We start from the raw sequence: 20,776 nt of genomic DNA, 5'->3' as shown, positions 1-20,776 counted from the left end.
TGAAAGAAAATAGCAACTAATACATGAAAAGAACATAGCAACTAATACATGAAAAGAAAATAGCAACTCATACATGAAAAGAAAATAGCAACTAATACATGAAAAGAAAATAGCAACTCATACGTGAAAAGAAAATAGCAACTAATACATGAAAAGAAAATAGCAACTCATACATGAAAAGAAAATAGCAAGTAATAAATGAAAAGAAAATAGCAACTCATACATGAAAAGAAAATAGCAACTCATACATGAAAAGAAAATAGCAACTAATACATGAAAAGAAAATAGCAACTCATACATGAAAAGAAAATAGCAACTCATACATGAAAAGAAAATAGCAACTCATACATGAAAAGAAAATAGCAACTCATACATGAAAAGAAAATAGCAACTAATATATGAAAAGAAAATAGCAACTAATACATGAAAAGAAAATAGCAACTCATACATGAAAAGAAAATAGCAACTAATACATTAAAAGAAAATAGCAACTAATACATGAAAAGAAAATAGCAACTCATACATGAAAAGAAAATAGCAACTAATACATGAAAAGAAAATAGCAACTCATACATGAAAAGAAAATAGCAACTCATACATGAAAAGAAAATAGCAACTCATACATGAAAAGAAAATAGCAACTCATACATGAAAAGAAAATAGCAACTAATATATGAAAAGAAAATAGCAACTAATACATGAAAAGAAAATAGCAACTCATACATGAAAAGAAAATAGCAACTAATACATGAAAAGAAAATAGCAACTAATACATGAAAAGAACATAGCAACTAATACATGAAAAGAAAATAGCAACTCATACATGAAAAGAAAATAGCAACTAATACATGAAAAGAAAATAGCAACTCATACGTGAAAAGAAAATAGCAACTCATACATGAAAAGAAAATAGCAACTCATACATGAAAAGAAAATAGCAACTCATACATGAAAAGAAAATAGCAACTAATACATGAAAAGAAAATAGCAACTCATACATGAAAAGAAAATAGCAACTCATACATGAAAAGAAAATAGCAACTAATACATGAAAAGAAAATAGCAACTAATACATGAAAAGAAAATAGCAACTCATACATGAAAAGAAAATAGCAACTCATACATGAAAAGAAAATAGCAACTAATACATGAAAAGAAAATAGCAACTAATACATTGAAAGAAAATAGCAACTCATACATGAAAAGAAAATAGCAACTAATACATGAAAAGAAAATAGCAACTCATACATGAAAAGAAAATAGCAACTAATACATGAAAAGAAAATAGCAACTAATACATGAAAAGAAAATAGCAACTCATACATGAAAAGAAAATAGCAACTCATACATGAAAAGAAAATAGCAACTAATACATGAAAAGAAAATAGCAACTAATACATTGAAAGAAAATAGCAACTCATACATGAAAAGAAAATAGCAACTAATACATGAAAAGAAAATAGCAACTAATACATGAAAAGAAAATAGCAACTCATACATGAAAAGAAAATAGCAACTCATACATGAAAAGAAAATAGCAACTAATACATGAAAAGAAAATAGCAACTAATTAAAAGAAAATAGCAACTCATACATGAAAAGAACATAGCAACTAATACATGAAAAGAAAATAGCAACTCATACATGAAAAGAAAATAGCAACTCATACATGAAAAGAAAATAGCAACTAATACATGAAAAGAAAATAGCAACTAATACATGAAAAGAAAATAGCAACTCATACATGAAAAGAAAATAGCAACTAATACATTAAAAGAAAATAGCAACTAATACATTAAAAGAAAATAGCAACTAATACATGAAAAGAAAATAGCAACTAATACATGAAAAGAAAATAGCAACTAATACATGAAAAGAAAATAGCAACTCATACATGAAAAGAAAATAGCAACTAATTAAAAGAAAATAGCAACTAATACATGAAAAGAAAATAGCAACTAATACATGAAAAGAAAATAGCAACTAATACATTAAAAGAAAATAGCAACTAATACATGAAAAGAAAATAGCAACTCATACATGAAAAGAAAATAGCAACTAATTAAAAGAAAATAGCAACTCATACATGAAAAGAACATAGCAACTAATACATGAAAATAAAATAGCAACTCATACATGAAAAGAAAATAGCAACTCATACATGAAAAGAAAATAGCAACTCATACATGAAAAGAAAATAGCAACTAATACATGAAAAGAAAATAGCAACTAATACATTGAAAGAAAATAGCAACTAATACATGAAAAGAACATAGCAACTAATACATGAAAAGAAAATAGCAACTCATACATGAAAAGAAAATAGCAACTAATACATGAAAAGAAAATAGCAACTCATACGTGAAAAGAAAATAGCAACTAATACATGAAAAGAAAATAGCAACTCATACATGAAAAGAAAATAGCAAGTAATAAATGAAAAGAAAATAGCAACTCATACATGAAAAGAAAATAGCAACTCATACATGAAAAGAAAATAGCAACTAATACATGAAAAGAAAATAGCAACTCATACATGAAAAGAAAATAGCAACTCATACATGAAAAGAAAATAGCAACTCATACATGAAAAGAAAATAGCAACTCATACATGAAAAGAAAATAGCAACTAATATATGAAAAGAAAATAGCAACTAATACATGAAAAGAAAATAGCAACTCATACATGAAAAGAAAATAGCAACTAATACATTAAAAGAAAATAGCAACTAATACATGAAAAGAAAATAGCAACTCATACATGAAAAGAAAATAGCAACTAATACATGAAAAGAAAATAGCAACTCATACATGAAAAGAAAATAGCAACTCATACATGAAAAGAAAATAGCAACTCATACATGAAAAGAAAATAGCAACTCATACATGAAAAGAAAATAGCAACTAATATATGAAAAGAAAATAGCAACTAATACATGAAAAGAAAATAGCAACTCATACATGAAAAGAAAATAGCAACTAATACATGAAAAGAAAATAGCAACTAATACATGAAAAGAACATAGCAACTAATACATGAAAAGAAAATAGCAACTCATACATGAAAAGAAAATAGCAACTAATACATGAAAAGAAAATAGCAACTCATACGTGAAAAGAAAATAGCAACTCATACATGAAAAGAAAATAGCAACTCATACATGAAAAGAAAATAGCAACTCATACATGAAAAGAAAATAGCAACTAATACATGAAAAGAAAATAGCAACTCATACATGAAAAGAAAATAGCAACTCATACATGAAAAGAAAATAGCAACTAATACATGAAAAGAAAATAGCAACTAATACATGAAAAGAAAATAGCAACTCATACATGAAAAGAAAATAGCAACTCATACATGAAAAGAAAATAGCAACTAATACATGAAAAGAAAATAGCAACTAATACATTGAAAGAAAATAGCAACTCATACATGAAAAGAAAATAGCAACTAATACATGAAAAGAAAATAGCAACTCATACATGAAAAGAAAATAGCAACTAATACATGAAAAGAAAATAGCAACTAATACATGAAAAGAAAATAGCAACTCATACATGAAAAGAAAATAGCAACTCATACATGAAAAGAAAATAGCAACTAATACATGAAAAGAAAATAGCAACTAATACATTGAAAGAAAATAGCAACTCATACATGAAAAGAAAATAGCAACTAATACATGAAAAGAAAATAGCAACTAATACATGAAAAGAAAATGGCAACTCATACATGAAAAGAAAATAGCAACTCATACATGAAAAGAAAATAGCAACTAATACATGAAAAGAAAATAGCAACTAATTAAAAGAAAATAGCAACTCATACATGAAAAGAACATAGCAACTAATACATGAAAAGAAAATAGCAACTCATACATGAAAAGAAAATAGCAACTCATACATGAAAAGAAAATAGCAACTAATACATGAAAAGAAAATAGCAACTAATACATGAAAAGAAAATAGCAACTCATACATGAAAAGAAAATAGCAACTAATACATTAAAAGAAAATAGCAACTAATACATTAAAAGAAAATAGCAACTAATACATGAAAAGAAAATAGCAACTAATACATGAAAAGAAAATAGCAACTAATACATGAAAAGAAAATAGCAACTCATACATGAAAAGAAAATAGCAACTAATTAAAAGAAAATAGCAACTAATACATGAAAAGAAAATAGCAACTAATACATGAAAAGAAAATAGCAACTAATACATTAAAAGAAAATAGCAACTAATACATGAAAAGAAAATAGCAACTCATACATGAAAAGAAAATAGCAACTAATTAAAAGAAAATAGCAACTCATACATGAAAAGAACATAGCAACTAATACATGAAAATAAAATAGCAACTCATACATGAAAAGAAAATAGCAACTCATACATGAAAAGAAAATAGCAACTAATACATGAAAAGAAAATAGCAACTAATACATGAAAAGAAAATAGCAACTAATACATGAAAAGAAAATAGCAACTCATACATGAAAAGAAAATAGCAACTCACACATTAAAAGAAAATAGCAACTAATACAAACATTAACTTATCTACTATTATATAACAGGAACTTTGTCTGTGTGTGAGAGATTGGGTCCTTATGGACTCAGAAACGGCTTGATCAATTATTTTTTTTATTTTACATGCAGGATTTTTTTTTTAATTTTACATGCTGGTACTTGCATCTAGGAGTGTTTTACGTCGATTTTGTATCGGAATGCGTCTGATAAGTATCAGAAATCGATAATCGATAATCGAAAATCCGATTAAAGATGGAAGTCCGATTTTGACCAGAGTTTAGACTTTTATGCAACTTAACATCACGAGTGCATTTGAGAAGTTGTATCACCGCACAAGCAGAAAGGCCCAACCTATAAAATCAACTCTAAATTCTTTTATAAGACAGAGACGCGTTCGAAATAAATGTTTCTTTTAGCGAACAATTGAACCATGCTACTTGACTTATTATTATGTAATAAATAATTTCATAAAATCAACCGTTGGTTCTTTGATAAGACAGAGGCATGTTTGAAATGAATGTTTCAGTTTAGAACACATTTGAACCATGATGATTGACTTTTGCATTTTAAACTGTAAATGAATCCATTATTTTCAGATAATGTTATAAAATCAACAGTAGATTCTCTACAGTGCAATGTAGACTATGATGTATTGTGGACTAAGTCAGTGAGGGGAGGCATGTAGAAGCTTCCTTTCGGTGCATTGTGGGGTGGGGGTGGGCTCCCTAATTTGAGCAGGCAATCAATTAGGGGATGAAACATGCGTTGATCATCATCCAATCTCTGGCACGTCGGGTCTCCTTGCTAGTATAAATACATCGTATGGCAAAACATGGCTTACGGAATTGATGTAAAGCAAACAATCCAATACCCCCCTCTTCTCCTCTTTTTTCTTGCCATTCTTAAACAATGAAAGATCGTGAAAAGTGTTTATGTATTACTAGCTGGACGCCCGGCGTTGCCCGGTCGTACAATACGCTTAAACATGATATTTTAATTAATGCAGATTGCGTATGTATTATTATAGAATCAATCCTCTGCCGATTATTATATACAGGGTAACCAAAAAAAAAAAAAAAAAGCTAAATGGAGGTCATCTAGAACATATGCTGTAGAACGGAGAAAAAAAAGACACAGACCTTAGTGTTTTGATGTGATCTTCTGAATATAATAAACTATTTATGACCAAAATTTCATTTAATTCGGACAAAACACTAAGAAACGGGGCCTAATTAGAATTGGGGCTCATTTTTTTTTGGGGGGGGGGGGGTTACCCTGTATTACAAAGAATAATTTGCTCGATGAACTAATTCGCAAAAAAAAAAGAAGAAATAATAATTTAAAAAAAATAATGAAAATGTAGTACATCAAATTCCGTCTGTGTTTGTTTACAATATCACGTCAGCTGATATTTGGACTTAACGATGAATGCCTTGGAAAAGTCATTTCTGATTAATGTTTAGTTTTAAAATATGTAAATGAAGAAATGATTTGCAGCGATTTAAAATGGTGTCTCTTCTTTTTTCGTAAATTGAACTCATTAATAAAAAAATATTAAAATATAATAATGGTGAGGTATACCCTGGCTTAAACAGGGAATCATTCGATCTTTAGTTGGATGCTCTATAACTCAGCTATTTCTTAAAATGGTAATATGTCTATTTGTTTTTTGTTTGTTTTTTAAGAAATGATTTGCTGAGATGTTATTATTTCCATGGCTGGTGTAACGTAAAATATTCCACTTCTTTTTTATTTATAAGTGAGAAAAACTATTTTTTAGATCGGATTTTTTTTTTTCGATTTTCGATGCTTACCGGATGAATTTCTGTACAAAGCTTATATAAGAACACTGGCAGACATATAAATTACCTTTGTGTGAAATTTGCAAAAGATAGGCTCAACCGTTTCGGAACCCATGAGGAGAGAACTCACACACACACAAAGTGACTTCTATATCTATGCATATCTATCTCTATTATTATATAAGTCACTTTGTGTGGTGTGTGTGTGTGTGTGTGTGTGTGTGTGTGTGTGTGTGTGTGTGTGTGTGTGTGTGTGTGAGTTCTCTCCTCGTATGGGCGCGTGTGAGAGGATCAGCAGTAGCTGGAGAACAGCTAGTTAGCGAAAATATAAACAGCAGCAGCCGTTAAAGCACGTATGCAAATTAGCGTGTGTGAGGAAGGAACTGTCACACACACACACACACACAATGACTTTTATATGAGAGTAGAGGTTTGGATTGTTTGGACTACTGTGTTCATCTTGGTTGTTCTTCTCACAGCGTTTCGACCGATGTAATCTCTGACCTTCTTCGGGTGCAAGTCCGGAGGTAACATCGGCAGAAACGTTGTGAAAATAACAACCAAGATGAGGATAATAGTCCGAACAATCCAAATAATGCACATTATAAATCCGCATCTAAAAAATTCACAAACGTAAAAAGTGTTTTTACGGGCTGTTATCCTCATCTTCATAGTTCTTTTTTTCGCCATGTTTCGGCAGCAAATTATGAGGCCCAGTCTGAAAGGATTCTGAAAAGTAAAAATAAACATAAAAATGTTGTTCGGTATTACGCAAGCCTTGTTATAAACTCCTCATCGAGCAGTCATTCTTTTTTGGAGAGTGTCCGATGCATTTTGTGAGACATAAGGCGACCTATTAACTACCCACTTATTTACCTACTTACAAAAATATCTTCTAATGTTACTTATTATGATATAGCTACATACTATGGAATTTCCATGGGCACATGAGAATGGTAAAAAAGTAGTCCCCCTTCGATCTCTCCCTCTCTCTCTCTCTCTCTCTCTCTCTCTCTCTCTCTCTCTCTCTCTCTATCTCTCTCTCTCTCTTGAAACTCCTTCCTCACCTTCTCTCTTTCTCTTGAAACTCTCTCTTTCCCTCTCTCTCCACATCTTTCCCCCTCCTCTCTATTTCTCTCTTGAAACTCTCTCTTCCCCTCTCTCCCCTCTTCTATCTCTTTCTCTTGAAACTCTCTCTCCCCATCTCTCTTCTCTTTCTTTTTCCTTCTCTTCTCCTCTCTATTTCTCTTTTGAAACTCTCTTCCCCTTCTCTCTCCTTCCTCTTTTCCACTCCTCTTTCTTTCTCTCTTGAACCCCTCTTTCCCTTATCTCTCTTTATAGAACTCTTTCCCCTTCTCTCTTCTCCCTCTTTCTCCTCCTCTCTCTTTCTCTCTTAGAATATTCTCCCCTCCCCCTCTCTCTTCTCCCTCTTTCCCTCTTTCCTTCTCTCCTTCTCTTTTAGGTCCTAGATATGACCTTAAACTATATCCAGTGGTGAGGCACCAGCTTGCGGGATTTGGGGAGTATGGAGCCACTCTTTAATTGCCATTGTTCTCAGGTCCACTCTGACCCGGAGTGGTAGTATCTGTTAAGGTCCCAACTGGATTCGGCATTAAATAATCTGAAAAGGGTTGATATGCCATAAAACAAAAACAAACAAACAAGCAAACCTTCTCTTTTAGAACTCCCTCCCCTTCTCCCCCTTTCTCTCTCGATCTCTTTCTTTCACTTGAAACTCTCTCTCCTTTTCTTGAAACTCTCTCTCTCTCTCCCTCTCTCTCTCATGAAACTCTCTTTTCCTTATCTCTCCTCTCTCTTTCTCCCCTCCTCTTTCTCTCTTGAAACTCTTTCACTTTTGAAACCTTCTCCCCACCTTCATCCCCTCTCTCTCTCTCTCTCTCTCTCTCTCTCTCTCTCTCTCTCTTTATATATATATATATATATATATATATATATATATATATATATATATAATCTTGAAACTCTAATCGTGACAGCTGCTTTCTGTTGAAAAGCAGATTACATAAGACGGACACAAAACCGAGTGCAGCAAGTTGCTCTCTTTTAAAACAACAACTAGGTCCATTCTAATGATACGTCCGTTCGATTTATCAATGTAAATGGTTTTCACAATGAGACGTGAAAGACAAAGAAAATTAAGTTTTTTCAAAATGAAAGCACGACAAAGCGTGACACATCAACAAACTTCTTATTTTAAACTTAATAGTGACAGAGTAATAAAAGAAATACCTCACATCTGACAGAACCTTGTATCTTTACGAAGCCATCATTCGACCATGCATGGAATATTGTTGCAATATATAAGCCTATGTATTAATCATTCCTCTCTCTCTCTCTCTCTCTCTCCCTCTCTCTCTCTCTCTCTCTTTCTTTCTATCTCTCTGTCTATCTCTCTCTATTTATCTTTCTCTCTATTTATCTATCTTTCTCTCTCTTTCCTCTCTCTCTCTCTCTCTTTATCTATCTATCTTTCTTTATATCTCTCTATCTCTCTCTATCTTTCTCTCTATTTATCTATCTTTCTCTCTCTTTCCTCTCTCTCTCTCTCTCTCTCTCTCTCTCTCTCTCTCTATTAGTCATGGTTTAAGAAAATCTTCAATCTTATTGGTCATGAACAGTCAATATAGATCTAACCTCTGTCCCATCACCGCAATGTTGCATCTCTATGCTTGTTTTACAAGTACTTTACTCGTATGAGCTCCAACGAATCCGTGGCACTGGCGCACGATCGATATAAACTACTTAGACAAGCAGCAAAATCGCACCCTTTCACTGTATAGGTCCCTCGATGCCGGAAAGACTTCTACTAAAGTTTCTACCCTCGAACAGCTAGAATTGCATACATTGTATCCTGTTCCATCGACAGTACTAAAATGTAAAAATTTCAGTTGAACAGTCATCTCACTGCTTAACTCCCTATTTAGAGCGCCCCTGTAGGGTTGGTCCCTAACTCGCAATAGCCCCTTACGTCTCAGTTGTAATTTGCCTTGTTTGCCACTATTCACGAATATGAACAAAAAAAAAAGATGGAAGACTTAAACGAAACAGATCATTGAAACTTGCTTGACAAACCAAGAAAATGATATCTCAAAACGTAAACATGACAGACCGACGAATGTTCAATTTTAGACTTGAGCCTGACAGATAAAAAAATATGTAATTTCATACTTAAGCGTGACAGATCAATGAAAATACTTTTTTGAACTTAAGTGTAATGAACCAACGGAATTTCTATTAAAAACTTACGCATGACAGCTTAGTGAAAATTATATTTCAAACTTACGCGTGACAGATTGGTGAAAATTATATTTCAAACTTACGCATGATAGATTGGTGAAAATTATATTTCAAACTTACGCATGACAGATTGGTGAAAATTATATTTCAAACTTACGCATGGCATGTAGTGGAAATTATATTTCAAACTTAAGCATGACATATTGACGAAAATTATATTTCAAACTTAGGCATGAGAAACAAGCGAAAATACTATGCAAATTTGAGCTAGTACAGTCATTTTCTAAGGTGGCTGGAAATATGATTAAATCATTCTATTGTTCTAAAAAGTACCTGATTTTTTTATGCGAGACTCTACCTATATAAGGATCATATGAAACACTAGACCTACATATGGGGTAGTGCTTCTCCCTTGACTTGACAGTAGAAAATCGACTTCAAAATCTAGTGGGGTGAAGTCTTCTACTTTGTAGAGCAACCTTCTTACAGAGGAGACGTTGTTAGTATCTCTCCCCTCCCTCTCTCTCCCTTTCTCTCCTTCTCTCTCTCTCTCTCTCTTTCTCTCTCTCTTCTCTCTCTCTCTCTACACTATTCGTTCTTTCTTTCTATGGAACGTGGTAGTCTCTGGTTCTATCTTTGTATGATACTCACAGTAAGAACTTGTGTTTCTACGAGAACGGAAACAAAACGAAGGGGCTCTTAGCAAAAATTTTCCTTCTATGGAACGCGTTACCTCGGGACTGCTCTCTACAAATTACAACATAGTTTCCTTCCAATCCAATGTGGACAAATATTTGTCATCAACTAATAAGTAATCAAACTTAGTTTCTTCATCAATTATTTGAATACTTTTTACTTAACAGTTAGAATTTATCAAGGTCAAAAGGCCACTCCAGGATAAGGACTAACTGAGGCTCAGTTGGACGGCGAGACAACATCGTGATGATTGGTAATGATGATGATGATTGGACAGAATTGATTATTTAAGATGGTGGTTCAACAAAAATTTGTTTAGACTTGACGTGAAAACGACCACGTTGTATTCAGCTGAGAAGCAACCCTGCGCTATTGTTCCACAGACGGGTACTAGGAAAGAACCGTTTCTCATGAAAGTTTAGTTCAATTTTAGGCAGAGAGAGGGGGAAAGGGAAATCATTGGCAGTGATTGTAGCTAGACGAGTTTTTGTTGTGAATGTTTAACAAGGAGAGGCGTTATAGATTTAAGCTCGGTCGGGCACCTGCCATGAAAATAATGATAGACCAGAGAAAGAGTAACAAAGAGAAGGGAGGAGGAAAGCACATCGCCCACTAGATTTCGAAGTCAGTTTTGCACTCCACGATATTCCTCCTTTATTTAATTGACAATCATTCCATCTATTGCAAAATTACTATCGAGTGGCTTTTAGCCTTGATAAGTAGTGACTCATTATATTAACACGCATTTAAAATAGGACACGTCCGTTCAATATCAAGTTTTACCGACAGACGGACAGATGCTCTTACAGAGATGCAAGGTCGCATCCAGAAATGCCACAAGACGCTTAACACTTGAAGAGGTCAAGAAGCAAAATAAAACTTGACCTCTGCCCCCTTTTTTTTACGACAAATGAACCTACATGTGCTTGCAATAAATTAAGGCGAGCGAATTGTTACGACGCAGGCTCTCGGTTTGTCGGCGACTGGGAAAGCCTAGAAAATGCCCCCTTTATCTCCCCAATTTCTCTTTTCACTACAAGTAAAAAAAAAAGGGGGGGAGCTTATCACAGTGAGACAGTAGATGATCACTTAACAAAGGAACACGATACCGCCACGATTTAATTGATCACATGTGCTGGTCACGTGACCTCAAAGAATAGCTTTCAAGGACAGGCGGCCCGGACCAGGGTGATAAGCTAAGAGGCTGAGAAAAGAAAAAAATAAAATAATAATAATAATAATAATAATAATAATAATAAACAACGATTAAATCTATTTATCTCCCTCCCAAGGAGAGATGATGTGACACAAGGTTTGGGAAGTGGGATTTGAACAGCTAGCGCCCTGGAGGAGAAGCGTTCTGGCATGGAAAAATATTCTTGGGCAACTCGCTCCAGCAATAAACTAACCTCTCCTCAAGGGGCAAGTAGGCAAAGCTTGGCATGGTAGACATCCTAGAACTGCACAAGAGCAAACATACTTCAGTGAACAAGCCATCTCAACAATGGTCTAGATACTGTAGCCTTTGGTAGCGAGGGAAAATATTTAAGGATGGCAAATATTGAAAATTAAAACGTTACAATAATAGGTCCATTAATTGTCGGTATTTTTTACATGATCCAACGTCGTTTAACCCCTAAAAAATAAAAATCTGTCTTTGCCTAATACATTTAGACGGACTTTAAAAATAATATGAAAGAAGAAATTTTGAAAAAAAAATTAAAATTTAACATTTTTATTGTCATCGAAATCTGTGAAATAGCCCATTTTCCAATCAAATCGATTGATTGCCTGCTCTAGTTGGAGACCTCATCGCACTGCATCGGGAGAAAGCTTCACATGCCTCCTTGTGGTGACTTAGTCCACAATACATTGTAGTCTACATTGCACTGTAGAGAACCTACTGTTGATTTTATAAAATTACATATATATACTAGACTACCCGTGACTCGTTGGGTCAGTATGTTATATTTGCTGTGGATTTAATGTATGAGCGTAACACTTGTGACGTAAAGAAAATAGGGTTTTTTTTTTTTTTGACATAACAGAAACATTTCTATGAAAGTATATTAAAATGAAAAAAGAATATAGATAGATTTCTATGAGTCGTTCTGTTTATAATTGCTTATTTTTGAAAAAAAACTTACAATCATTTAATTATAAGTGGCTTGCCATACTTATAGGTAAATGTGCACTGAACAGATACCATAATACTTAAAGTTAAATTCAAATTTTGATATATCTTTTTTAAATGAAATTGTTAGTTGAAAGTACAGAATAGTTAAAAACACTCTCCCCATGTTAAGAATGGCTTTTTAAATAGAAAATAAAATGTAACTTTTTTTCATTTATCTTAAACAAACATTTGTGAACCATTGGGTCAAATATTTAATTTATATGTTAATAATAAGGTCAATAAAACTAATTAAGACCATGCGGAAATGAGCGATGTAAAAAAAAAGGCAGAAAGTATTAACAATTGTTTATTTGGATAGTTTAAACGCGAAGAAAACAATTGGGGCGCTGAAAACGTACACAATAAAACAATACGTTTTATCGTCGCGTTGATTATTTATTTGGAACGCAAATTAAAAAACATATTTTCGGGGTTATTTATTTATGTTGGTAGTTTAGAAGAAAATGCATGAATGTTTTTTAGAAAGGTGTATTAAAAAATGGAGAATAATTTTTTTTTTTAATTTCTAAGTAATAACGTTAATATTTCAGTGCTCAAGTCAAATTCTGCAAAAGTAGCGATTTGTGTTTATTTGTTTACGATGTTATGGGTTTATGTTTATGTACGCTTGCGCAACCGGAATTCGTTAACCGAATGTGTGGTTACAACACCCGTTACAAGGTCATTTGATATATATATATATATATATATATATATATATATATATATATATATATATATATATATACTTTAAATAAGCTGTGAGTAAAAAAAAAATGCAAAAATGAAAATAAAGAATGCAGTATAAATTCCCGGAAAAAAGTGATTTGAGTTTAAGTTTTAAATTGAAAAAGTTAAGTATCATGGCGCAATTATGCTTTCAACAGAAACATTCATTTCGTACGCACCCCTTGTCATATCAAATGGACTTACTGTTGATTTAATACGTCGGATCATTCGGCTTGTTTGGTAATAAAAAAAAATTCTAACATGCACTTGTGATGTTAGGCTGTGTAAGGTGTTAACTTTGGCCAAAATCATTTGTTCTTTTTTTTAATCGGATTATTTCGATTATCGATTATCGATTCTTATCAAAGACATTCCAATACAAAACCTATCTCAGAACACTGCAAAGTACATTCCTATGACTTTTTATAAAAATCGGTTCAGCTGTTGTAGAGTTCATAGGAGCACACGCGCATGCGCGTGCGCTCCTACAATGTTCCTTTTATATAATAGTATAGATTTCTCTTAGTCTGTTTATCTGTCTGTCCATTCCACTTTTTCTCAGAAATTATTGGGCCGATTTGACTGAGAGGTTCATGGACCTTTGTTATAATAAGGTGCAGATAACTAAGTATTATGGTACCCGTACGATGCACAGTCAGTTATTATTATGAATTAATAGGGATAAGTCAGTACAATACTACACTTATTCTAAAAGTTTTCTTAGAAACTACGGAGTCGATCTGACTGTACTTTTGTATGGACGTAAGTTATGATAAGGTGTTGCGAATTAAACATTATGGTATCTGTTCGATGCACGGTTAGGGATAAATAGAGATTATAACGACAATACCACATTTACTCTTCTCATTTGCCACGTCTCACTAGCCACTTCCTCTTTGTGACGTAACTGCTCTAAGGCGTAGCTTTAACTCGATTTCTAATGGAAAATTTAACTCTACTTAGTTCTAGCCTCACGTGGAAATTTCCCATTCTTATCTTATTTTTACACCTCCACATTGTATGATAAAGCGTTCTCCGTTCATCGTTGGCCAAAGTGTATTTAGAATGGTAATGACTTTTAGAAAAATAAAATTGGAGGGGCACAAAAGGTTGCTCGTTGTAATAGTACTACCCTCGTATTTGTAGCCCTTCAACTTTTTGAATTACAAAATAGGAGGTTTAACTTTTGGAACGACCATCATTAATATTGCGACATTTTTATAATTCATTTCTTTAATCCGTTCATGCATGACTTTTTACAGTAATTCTATGTACCTAATCTAGTTTTTTTGTTGTTTTCTTTTTCTGAACGACATGCCTTCAAGTTGAGCTGACTTCCGAAAAGACCTATAACGATTAATTATAGAGGCGAAACATATACCTCAGTGTTTCTGACTTACATAAAAATATATAAATATAAATTGGTTGAATCAAAATTTATGGTAATTCATTACAACTTGTACGTTGCTGTGAAACAACACTCCACAGGTGGCTCAGAAAAATGCCACTCATGGAATCGTTAATAAAATCCACAGTTTTTTGTGCAATCCAACTATATTTGGTACAAATAAACTTCAAACAATGTCTGACTTGTACACCAATTTTCAGTCACGAATGCCTAACAGTTTTTGTTTTATTACTATTCAAACTGTTAATATGAGGGATACATTGGTACACGTCTCATAAGTAGGAGCTGTGACCTTGAATGTAGTTCACTTACTAAACCCCTACCATATAATTATATAGTCATGACTAGCTTCTTATCCATATTTACTTACTTCACCACAAGGGCCATGTTAAACACATGATCCGATTTAAGTCGGGAAAAACGGCCTCCCAAACATGGGACACACTAGATTGGGGACGAAAATAAAAATGGCCTCACTCTGAGAGAATTTTTCCAGTGATTTACTGAACAGGTTCTACATTTTGATCCTAGTCTGAATGTAACGTGCATATGAGCGCGTGGGAAAGTATTAGCAGCAGCAACGGAGCATAGCTGGCTTGTGAATAAATTGACAGAAGTAGTAGCAGTAGCCGAAAAAAGGCGCATATGTAATATAGGAAGAAAATTTTCAAAGAAAAGGAGAAAAATGCACCATGTGGTCGGGAAAAAGAAAGTCAACGTCAAAGAAAATGGGGACGAGAATGGACCAGCTGTGGCCGGCATGCGGTCGGAGGAAGAAGAAAATTGTACATCGGGCGAGTGGTGTCGAGAAGAGCAATAGTGCTGTTGTCATAACTTGGATCGGTAGAGAACATGAAGTTGTAGGACGGCGCATAATTTAAGATAATCGTTTTTATTATTTAGATTATTCTGCCTATGGTTTTCATCTCGGATGCTATTTTCACCACGTTTTAGCCGATGTTACCTCTTACTTTCTTCAGATGTATATTGTCGAACTCGGGAATCTTTCTGTCAAACGCAGAAATCTTACGGTTGGAAATTCTGTGCAAATTCCAGAGTTCGACAAAAGGATTTCCGGGTTCGTCAATGTAAATCTGAAGAAGATAAGAAGTTAATTAAATCAAAACGTTATGAAAATAGAACTCAAAATGAGAACAGTAGCTCGAAATAAATATCGATCCACATCTACAAAAAATTAGAAACAAAAAATAATTATATGGACATATTTTTCAACTACATATATGCTTTTTCATTTCGCGCTTTTTTTTTTTAATGAAAGCTGAAACTTCCGTCGTTTTTTTATGGGTAAATAGGTCCGTCAAGATACGATAACGAAGATTTATTTTTATTTTATTGTGTCTCATTTTCTTCACGACGTCAACACTTTTTTTTTTTTCAAATGTTTTTACAGGTCACTGATTTGTCATCCATTGTTACATAAATTCTCCAAGGAAAACAGTGTTCGTTACAATTGACAAAAAAAAAAACGATTTCCTTTCTTTTCTTTTGGTTCTTTCATAAAGAAAATTATTTAAATTGCGCTATTTCATTTCGTCTATCTTCTAGTCGTCTTGCGCCGATGTTACGCCCATTTAATATGCAACATAAAGGGGTAAATGTCTAATAATACACACATATCTCTTTCTCTTTCTCTGTCTGTCTGTCTTTCTCTCTCTCTCTCTCTCTCTCTCTCTCTATATATATATATATATATATATATATATGTGTGTGTGTGTGTGTGTGTGCGTGTTTGTGCGCGTGTGTGCGTGTGTATATATATATATATATATAGAGAGAGAGAGAGAGATATGCATATATATAGCTATATATATATATATATATATATATATATATATATATTACAACGAGCATTTCCTGTATTTTAATTAAACTAGTAATTTCACTATTACATTAAAATACACTTAGCTCTTTAGACTATTATTCTAATCTCCTTTAAATTATATATATATATATATATATATATATATATATATATATATATATATAGCTAAAATGGTAATTAATAAAAACCTGAAGAGTGTGCTGATCCTCATCTCCAAAAATTAGAAACATAAAATAATTATATGGACATATTTTTCAACTTATCGAGTACTTATTAAACCTTAGAACTCCAAATTTAAAGTAACCCACATCTTCTTACCCCTAAGTCTGACGAGGTTATTGGGTCGCCAAAAACGGTCCGGTATCTGAAACATAATGTTGCTAAACTGAAAAAACGGTAATAAAAAATGAATAAAACATATATATATATATATATATATATATATATATATAAGCATATATTGTATATTTAGGTGGCATTTTTTCATTCAATTAAATGTCTGCTTGAATATTTTAATGTATCTATAGGAAAAGTTTATTTGACTCATATAAAAAAAATCGAATTAGTTTTAATAAGGGTAAAGAATAATTCTATGATTCCCTACAAAATTTTTAACCGATTCCATTTGGCGTCACTAGGGTCCTATTAACGACATCTAATATCGCTTATGAAGGATGGAATTGAAAACAAAGACTTATACTAAGATCAGACATGACATTTTTCAACTAAAGGTTTCCGAGGAATCCGATAATTGTATTATTTTTGTAACAGTACCTGTTTACAATAATACTATGGTGCGTACGTTTTCGCTGTGCACCCATTTGCAGTGTAGAAGAGGTATTTATTTTAAAAATTAGAAAAAAAATCGCAAATACTTGTAATTAGAAGTTTAGGACTTGGAATAAGACTATACATATTTCTTATTATTTATCTAAATCTAAATGCAAATTTCATTAACAAAACTGCTTTACTAGAACTGCTCGCCTGTGGAACTCAGTACCGCGGGTTTGATTTCCACCTGACAACAACATGGTCATTTTCAAGTCCACTGTAAACAAGTTCTTGCTGACCCACTGCCTTAAATAATTAAATTCTACCTAATTTCCACCACAACCGATCACTACGCTCTTACCTCCCTGACAACCTTATGTTTCTCAACTTTTATTAAAAAAGGGGGCAACTGTGGGAGAATTCACTAGTAGATATATCTGGGGTCTTATCTATTTTGTTAGCAGTGTTTACTTAATACATGTTCTCACATGAGACGTTATCAGTGATCTTCAAACAGACATAAACAGGTGGCGTTCCCTTGAGACCAAGCGTCAATAAGTCTGACCAGATTTTCAATACGCCCCCTTCTTTCAGCCGTCATTCGAGCTCACTCTTCAGAATCAATAACATAATAATTTTTTTTGGCTAAGATCAAAGTGTAGCATCCGTTCTGATTCTGCACTTCATCTTTTCTGACCTCGATCAGTGGAGGAGAAATCTTTCTAGACTGAGGCAATTTTGATTTTTGTTCCTATCCCAGAGTGCCCCTTTGGGGGGAAGCTGAATTTTCTCCACATTAAAAACCGACCTTGTGTTTAACTCTGCCCTCGTGGGGAGGCAAGTCTTTAGGAACATATTCACCTTCATAAAAGTTCAACAAAAACGCTTATTCAGACATAGTTTCCGAAATACGTCACGTATATTTAAGGTGATAAATTTTTACTTTAACTGCAATTCAACACTCGCCTTATATCGGTTTTCGCGTATGCTGAAAACGAAACTCACATTCAAATTTGGAGCAAACAAGTAGTTTTCTGGATATGAAGACATTTTTCCAGTGCATTACTTAATGAATTTCAGTGATCGTCGCCATTCTTAATATGGCGGTATTTTGTAACACATGCACATTAGTACTTGTTTAGTTGGGGAAAAAACATATCCGTCAGTGAAAAAGCATAATGGATTACATTGGATAATAAAGGTCTAAATATTCAGAAAACTACTTGTTCGCCTCAAATTTGAATATGATATTTGTTTTCAGAATACTGGAAACCCTTTAAAAGTCGTCAATTTAACGATGAATATTGATGAATATTGAAATTTTAAAAAAAGTACCTTTAATGTACGCTGAAAGTTTCTTTGAATTTGAACTCAATTACAATTCTTCTCTTAGTATGAAATTTAATGATCCGCCAACGTCAAAATAAGACCATTGAAGACGAAAATCTTGAGAGATAAAGATTCGACCAAGGGAGATAATTCTAGTTCAAGAGATTAACTAGGCTTCAAGAGAGATAACTTTGGTTATAGGAAGACTTTATTTATCTATATATCTAAAAACGTGTGTGTGTGTGTGTGTGTGTGTGTGTGTGTGTGTGTGTGTGTGTGTGTGTGTGTTTGTGTGTGTGTGTGTGTGTGCATTTCCCTACGCAATAACTGTCAATTTTCAGTCTACAGATTCGAAATTTGGTATACAGAGTATGGAGATTTGGGAAAATCTTTGTGATTGGTTTTCTGCCAGAAATTTGGCTGTTAAGGGGTCAAAGTTCAACGATTTGACCTTTGAGAACTCTACCAAACTCCTCCACAAATTTTGGGTCTAAACACTTTAAATTTTAGATATAGATTCCTTGGACATGGATCTAACTTAATAACATGATTTGAGTCCAAACCAATAAATGTTAAAGAGTCATAATAGGGGTCAAATTTAAAAAATTGACAGGGTTTTTTTTTTTTTTTTTTTTGCTCAACATACGCCTCCAAACACCCGGGCAACGCCGGGCTGAAATGCTAGTAATCTATATAAATAAAGTAGTAGACGTACGTATATGTGTGTGTCTGTGTATGTCAATATTTAACCGATAAACTCTTGAACTACTGGTCACATAACCCTGAAATTAACAGGAAATAGTAACGATACAAAAACGAATAAAACCTTTGTTTCGATGGATAGATTATGCGTACAGAAATATGTCGGCAAGTTGAAATACAAAATGTTCATTCTAACTTGCTGACATATTTCTATTAGTTTTACGCGTGCGCAAATTCATTCATAGCTAGACGTAGTTTAATTTTAAATCTTTCTCATCTATCTGTCGGATTAGCTCAAACGGCAGGGAATGCGACTGGAGATATGATTTCAAAAATTGTGCGTCGCCGAAAACTTAAAAAAAAATGAAAATCCAAAACAAAAATACAAAAGCAAGAAAATAGTGTGTGTATGTTTGTGTGTGTGTGTGTGTGTGTGTGTGTTGTATGCTAGACTACGCTGTTACAGTCCTCACTCCCTGCCTCCTCATAGTTCACCTTCGTTAGTCGTCCATCTCTGTCTCTATAATAAGTTGGTTACAATTTTATTCTTCATTTTTATTCATCTTTTCTGATACATTAAGACTTAAATATTAAGCATTTAATCGATGACTGAATTAAATTAAACTTCATAATAAAGATGAAATCCGCTACATATCAATCCGCATGCTGAGCGCCCAAGTCATCTACGCGGTGATGACTGAAAAAGAGCAACTAAGATCCCAAAACTTAGTGTTGTAAAAGAATTCAATGGATTGAGAAACAACCTTCTTCTAAACAAAACCTTGGAAATCCAACAAGTTTACAATGTGTTTCCGTGCATGAGTTTTATACGCCCACGTTAAATATCCGATCAACAGCCACTAGAAAGGCCAGCGACAGTGCACGAATATAAAAAAACTAACAATTTCCGTGCAAGTGTTCGTTTAGCCATTCACGTACAAAAGTCTTCAAGTGTTAACTTCTGATCAGATATTTTCTTGCAGCATAGAGATTCAGCATCTATTGCGTCTTTGTGTATTTATTTGCTTTCCCACTAAGCAAATTAGGCACAAGGCCGTTTTTAATGCGGAGAGATTGGGAAAATGGAGACCAGCTCCCCGGGGAGTATGGGAGCTGGATAGTGACAATTGGTATGAAGGGTTTGTTTTTTTTTTACATGGGGGGTCACCACTTATCAAAGCCCAGTAGCCACTCGGGGATAAGGGTTATTGTGTGTACAGTAATCAATGGGATAGTATCGTAGTAATAGTTAGTATTGGGGATTTGATAAGGTGTCATTACTTAAGGGGGCGGTTCATCAGGAATTTGTTTGTGTTGGACTTGAAGACATCCAAGTTGAATTTTTTTTGGGGGGTGGGGAGCGGCAGAGAGTTCCATAGCCGTGCAGTTCTAAGAAAGAAGCTTTGTTCATGGAATCTAGGCACGGATAAAGAGTGGGGAAAATTATTGACAGCGGTTTCAGCTAGTCGGGTGTTTTTCGTGAAAGATTGGCGGGGGGACCAGAGAATGGAGCTCAGACGCGCACTTGC

General features: G+C 33.5%; 1 protein-coding gene across 3 annotated transcripts in view; it reads left to right on the top strand.

Annotated features, from left to right (window-relative positions):
• Positions 1 to 20,776, top strand: part of LOC145252377 (bactericidal permeability-increasing protein-like) — a 103,087-nt gene that overhangs the window by 29,508 nt on the left and 52,803 nt on the right. The gene's annotated exons all lie outside the window — the stretch shown is intronic.

This window comes from Euprymna scolopes, chromosome 29, assembly GCF_053919585.1.
Source record: "Euprymna scolopes isolate OS-2025 chromosome 29, ASM5391958v1, whole genome shotgun sequence".
In the NCBI taxonomy this organism is placed as follows: domain Eukaryota; kingdom Metazoa; phylum Mollusca; class Cephalopoda; order Sepiida; family Sepiolidae; genus Euprymna; species Euprymna scolopes.
The sequence above is the reverse complement of the archived record's forward strand: the minus strand, read 5'-3'. Positions and strand labels throughout refer to the sequence as shown.